A 6411-nucleotide genomic window follows, 5' to 3' on the forward strand; every position below is an offset into this window, starting at 1 on the left:
GGCAGGAGGGGGCGGGGCTTGCAGGGGGAAGGCGAGAAGGGGGTGATTTCGCACGGAAAACCCGGGGGTGATGGAAAGAGCGCGGGGACCATCGTCGTGGAGTCTGGGCTGAGGTTGCAGGAAATGTATCGAGTTTGGACCTGAGAGGGAGATGGAAGTTAGGACTTCCTGATGGTGCAGATTAGGAGATACTGGACCTTGACAGCAAGGATGGGCACCCTGGCAACCCATTCACCGCAGGCCAGGAGTCTCTCCAAACACACCCTGGGCCACGGAGCAGGGCAAGAGACAGCTCAAGGACCAGAGCCTTCCTGGAGGGTGGGAAGCGGGGCTGTGACCCCTTCTGGCTCGGTGTCGATGCTTCGCTTCAGCAGAGAAGGGGCCCCGCTTTCATGCTGTGGTCCCCAGCCAGCCTCTCCAGCACCCCGCCCAGGTCAGGGCCACGAGCGGAGTCTGTCAGGGACGAGACTCCTGGGGGAGGAGGTCCACTCTCCAAGGCCTCCCCTCCTGGCCTGGCGATTCCCTGGCCCCTTTCCTCCCCCTCCAGCCCACTTTTCTGTCCAGCTCTGGACAGGCTAGGAGCTGACCCTAGGGGACACAGGCTGGTGGTGAGAGACCCCTTCCCTGGGTGAGGGTGGGTGGTGAGATGGAGGCATCCACGGGGATCCCATCTTTCCAGGAGGCCCGGCCACCGCCCGAGGAGCTCAAGCCTGGAAGCCCAGGTTACTGTGTCCAGGCGGAGAGATTTACATGCCCGGTGGAAGTAGGGCAAGGGCAGGTGGGGGTCGGGCTGTGCTCCCCTCCCCACCCTGACCCCAGCTTCCCTGGCAGAGGCGGCTCTCAGCCCTCACCCCAGGTTCCCCCAGAAGCCCTTCTCCTATCCCTGCCCTGCTTCCTCTCCCTGGGTGCTCCCTGCTCTGGCACTGGCTGCTAGGAGCACCCTGGGATGGGGGTGGCAGGCCCTCCCTCTGTCCCTGGCTGGGTGCTCAGGCCCTTCTCCTGCGTTTCGAGACTCCCCCCCCCCAGAGTTGGGGCTTCCGGTCCTCAGAGTCCCCTCCCATTTACTATGCAGGCTGGGGCAGCTAAGGACATGCACTGGAGCCTTGATTCCCTCACCTGCAAGGTGCGGGCCTCACTGCAGAGAATGGAGGTGTCAGGGAGCGCTCAGCCCAGGCAGGTGCGGTAAGCCGCATTCTCCCCTCCTCTCCTCTGGGAGACTTGTGCCTTCCCACATCTCTCCCTGAAGCAGAAAGAGAAAAACACCTTCCCTCCTTGGCCATTTGGGGCTTGTTGGTCCTTGGGGGACTGAGGAGAAGTGTCTTTCACGCATCCCAGCAAGAAGTCCCCAGGGAACCTGTGGTACCGAGGAAAGCCCGGAAGGCAGTGGGCGCTGGGGACATCTGGCCTGGGGGTCGTCAGAGGCCCGAGGGCCGGTCTGGTGACCTCTGGGTGTCCTTGCTGGCTGCAGCTTGTGTGTGTCAGCGCGGGCTCTGGAACCAGTCTGAGTCATTGTCTCTGAGCCGAGGACGCCCACTGCAGTGGCTCTGAGGCTGGGCAGGAGCAGCCAGGCGGCCTCTCCAGTGGGGAGGACCCTGTCTTTGCTCAGGCTGGGCCAAGAAGGAGTAGGCAGGCGGCAGCACACAAGCCTGGTGGCCCCGAGGGAAGTGGCCGTCATGCTGGAGAAGGGCTCCTTCCCTCACAGCAGAGAGCTAGGGCGGTGACAGTGGGCCTCAGCTCTAGGGAGCAGGACGCAGGGGTGGCCGAGAACTTCCCAGACAGCTCAAGGACCAGAGCCTTCCTGGAGGGTGGGAAGCGGCTGTGACCCCTGGAGCAGGACGCAGGGGTGGCCGAGAACTTCCCAGACAGCTCAAGGACCAGAGCCTTCCTGGAGGGTGGGAAGCGGGGCTGTGACCCCTTCTGGCTCGGTGTCGATGCTTCGCTTCAGCAGAGAAGGGGCCCCGCTTTCATGCTGTGGTCCCCAGCCAGCCTCTCCAGCACCCCGCCCAGGTCAGGGCCACGAGCGGAGTCTGTCAGGGACCAGAGGCCTTGTGCCTGTGGCACAAGGTGGGGACAACCAGAGACCCTGGTGTCCGTCCAGCCTCTGTCCTTTCCTTCCTGTTTGGAGTCCTGGAGGGACTTTCCTTTTCATGTACTTGTGTCTGTTTTATTTCTTTGTTTTTGTTTTTTGGTTTTTTGAGACAGGGTCTCACTATGTAGTTGAGACCCGGAGCTCAGCATGTAGCCCAGGCTGGTCTCCAACTCACGGCAATCCTCCTACCTCAGCCTCCCGATTGTTGGAATGACAAGGGTGCGCCACTACACCCGGCTTTCTGTTTTATTTTGAGACAGGGTCTCACTGTGTAGCCCAGGCTGGCCTGGCACGGCCAGGGGTCCTCCTGCCTGGGCCCCAGAGTACTGGGATTATAAGCGTGTGCCATCTTTTCCTGACTGGTTTCTTTCCTTTTAGATTGGCAGAGCTGGATCAGGTTAGGTAGAAATGAGGAGTTGGTGAACACACTGTAGTGGCAATGAGGGTTTAATCTCAGTGTCTTGGGAGGAGGAAGCCAGTACATAGGGAAAGGGCCAGGCAGGGTTAGAAGAAAATGAGTGGATATTGTTCTTGTAGGGGTGTGTGTGTGTGTGTGTGTGTGTGTGTGTGTACACATGCGCATGTGTATGTGGCACTAGGAGATCGAACGCCAGGTGCTCTACCACTGAGTTGCATTCCCAGGCTTATTTATTTATTTATCGGTTGTTTTGAATCAGGGTCTCACTATGTAATGAGACTGACCTGGAACTCACTATGTAGCCCAGGCTGGTCTCGAACTCACAGTGATTCTCTTGCCTTAGCCTCCAAGTGTTGGGATTACAGGCGTGCGTCACCGCACCCGGCAAGGCTTTTTTATTTAATTCGGAGGTAAAGCCTCGCTAAATTGCCCAGGCAGAGTTCAAACTTTCAATCCTCCTGCCTCAGCCTCCTAAGTAACTGGAATTACAGGTGTGCACCACCCCATCCTGTACTTTCTTGAGGATTGTTAACCTAGTATTTCAGTGCGGTGGCTTCTGCCCCTGTAGTGGTCAAGAACAAAGACAGCTTGGTGGGTGGAGCTCCAGCTGGGTCCACTAGCCTGGCACATGGCCAGGCTTTCAGGGAGGGGTGCACAGAGCTGGGCAGGCCTGGCCTCCCCCATCTTCCTGTCCCCTTGGGTCCCGGAGTTGAACCCGCAGGAGGCAGCAGTCATTATGATTATATGGAAATCCAGCAGGCTCTTACACAAGCGCCTGACACACTTTCTGGCCGTGCATCTGGGACAGCCAGGTCCCTGGGGTGGGGGTGGAGGAGCCCCCATATTGCTGCCTTGGGACGCTGGCGGAGAGCCAGACTCCTGCTGCCTGTGGCACTGTCCCTAACCCACCCGGGGTGAGTTAGTTGCTCCTTGCATCTGTAACTCAGGCTTCCTGGAGGGGAACGTCATGGATCCTGGCTTGTGCCACCCCGTGCACCCCACTGTCCCCCTTGCCTACTGCAAATGCAGTGCTCGCTGGGAGGGCTGTCCCTGTGATGGGGTTGGGGACCTCTCCTCCTCCTCAGTTCAAGAGCCCCTTTCTCCAGGAAGTCTTCCGCTTGCTCTGTTGCTTTTCTCCTTGAGGCTGGAGACGCAGGGGAACAGAGGCTGACAGCAGTCCCGGTGTCCTGCCATCTACCCCAGCCTGTCCCGACCTCTGCTCCTCTACCTGGCCCCGCCTCCTCCCAACCCACGAAGTGTTTGTTGCCAAATAACAGCAAAGCCCTGGCAGGTCAGAGGCCAGTGAGGGGGAGGAGTCGGCGGAGAGGTGGGTGGGGCTTAGAACTTTGAGGAGAGGACCCTTGAGCCCCCAAGTCTTCCAGGAGGAGGGCTGGAGCAGAGAGTGGGGGTGCCGCTGGGCATGGGCAGTGGGGGACGAGGGGTGAGGGCTCAGGCTCAAGGTGAGGCAGAAGCTGTGCTTGGCCTTTGGAGGGGCTCCTGGTATTGGGGTCTAGGCCCAGCCGCTGTGGTCAGTGAGTTTGGGGAACATTCGGGAAGCAGGGCTGGGGACAGGGGTTGCTTTGAGAGGTTGCTTCTGGGCACCTGGCACCTAGTGCCTGCATTCATGGCCCTCTGGTAAATCCCAATGCAGAAGGAACAGGAAGCCAGGCAGAGTGGTCCATATCTGTAATCCCAGCTACCAGGAGGCTGAGATAGGAGGATCGCCTTAAATTCTAGGCCAGTCTGGGAGCCACAGAGAGTTCAAGGCCAGCCTGGACTACACAGTCCCTTTCTAAAAAAAAAATAAATAAAAAAAATGCACAGGAAGCCAGAGGCTTCTGAGCCGACCTGGGGTGCATCTCACACCAGGCAGAAGAGTCTGTGCAAGAGGCTACAAGGTTCGGGGACCGGGAAGTTCCAGCCCAGGTAGCCCAGGGCTGGGGCCTGGGGTAAGCTTGAAAGGGAGAAAAGCAAAGGCCTCCACTGCTGGGCCATGACTCAGGCATCGCCCAGAACTGCTGCCCTGGCGCCCTGCTGAGCAACCTGGAGGAGCCATGGCGGGGTCTGGTGCCTCCTTTCTACTCAGACAAAATTTGAGGACTTGGCTTTCAGTGGCACAGTGCTCTCCTGGTACCAGGGAGGCTCGGTGGGAGGAGACAGGGGGACAGACACGGTGAGGCAGGAACTGTTTGCACACACCTTGTATTTGGCTTCAAGAATAGCCATGATGGGGGCCGGGGATTTAGCTCAGTGGTTCCACCGCCTGCCTTGCAAGCACAAGGACCTGAGTTCGATCCCTGGTACCAAAAAAAAAAAAAAAAAAGGTAAAAGAATAGTCATGATGGGGTGGGCACAGTTGCCACACCTGTAATCCCAGCCACTCTGGGCACTGAGGCAGGAGGATTGCAACTTTGAGGTCAACCTGGACAATTCAGTGAGATCCTGTTGCAAAATAAAAAGTCCTGGCCCCAAATGCCCAGAACTGATGAATGAATAAGGAAGATGTGATGTTTTTGTACGGTGGAGTACTACTCTGCCACAAAAGAAGGCTGAGCTTCAGACGTAGCTAAATGGATGGACTTGAGACCATACTTTTAAGTGAAATAAATTGGACACATGTTTATTTGCTTTTTTTTTTTTTTTTTTTTTTTTTTTTTTTTTTTTGTACTTGGGATCAAATTCGGAACCTTGCATTTGCCAGGCAGATAAAACCACTGAGCTAAATCCCAGACCCTGGAGCCAGGCATGGTGGCGCACGCCTGTAATCCCAGTGCTTGGAAGGCTGAGGCAGGAGGACTGCTGTGAATTCAAGACCAGCCTGGGCTACATAGTGAGATCCAGGTCAGTCTCAACTACATAGTGAGACCCTGACTCAAAAAACCAAAAAGGAAAAAAAAAAAAAATCCCCAGCCTTGGACACACATGTTTAAATACCACAAGTGGAAATAAGGACTAAAATGTATAATAGATGTTGAGAAATGGGAAGAAGATGTTCAAATGACAGGAGAACAAAAGGGGGGAGGGAAGGAAAGGAAAAGAAAAAAAAGAAAATAGAAGGAAAAAATGGACACAAAGCTTTTGTTCATTAGGAGGGAAAAGGGGTTGCAGGGGGGTAGAACGGGGAAAAAAAAGAAGCAAAAAACATCATGTACCAGTATAAATTCCCTATAATGAATGTTATCATTATGTATATCTAAAATTATGAATGTTTTGCTTCCAAAAAAATAAACAAAAAGGGCTGGGGAGGTGGCCCAGTGGTAGAGCACCCTGGGTTCAGTCGCCAGTACTGGAAAAAAACCCAAAACCAAAACTCGTATTCCACCCCAAAAAGATTTTCAGCACTAACCATGTGTGCTACTGATGGGTGGCCTGGGAGATGGAGGGGACCCAGGTCCTGGGCTGCTCCTTGCTGGGCTGTGACCCTGGACACCGTTCGCGTTGTCACAGATCTCAGGTCACGCACAGGGTCGCGGGGGGAGCACCGGCGTCCTGCGGGCAGGGGCGGGCAGGGCCTGGCACCGCACTCCGCTTCTGGGGCTGACGCTCAGGCCTGGTGCCTCTCTGGGAGTCGTTGAGTGAACGAACAAGAGGCCTGTCTCTCCTCTCTCTTTGGGGGAGGAGGCGACCTCCCTCTGTAGATCCTGGAGTTTGCACGTTCCGTGCGCTGGGTGCACGTGTGACACAGGGACTGTCCAAGGCCCCCCCAGCCCCCTTGAGAGATTCTTGCTAAATCGCTAGTTGCCGAGGCTGGGCTTGAACTTGCGACCCTCCCGCTTCAGGCGCTTAGTGTTGGGATTCCAGTTGTGTCCCCGCCGGCCCGGCCTCGGCCTTACTCTCAGTCGGCTCCGGTCAGGTCCCTTGCCCCAGCCGCACAGGCGCGCCCGACCTCCGCGGGTCGCTGTCA

This window comes from Fukomys damarensis, unplaced genomic scaffold (assembly GCF_012274545.1).
Source record: "Fukomys damarensis isolate Sample0158 unplaced genomic scaffold, DMR_v1.0_HiC HiC_scaffold_13, whole genome shotgun sequence".
NCBI lineage: Eukaryota > Metazoa > Chordata > Mammalia > Rodentia > Bathyergidae > Fukomys > Fukomys damarensis.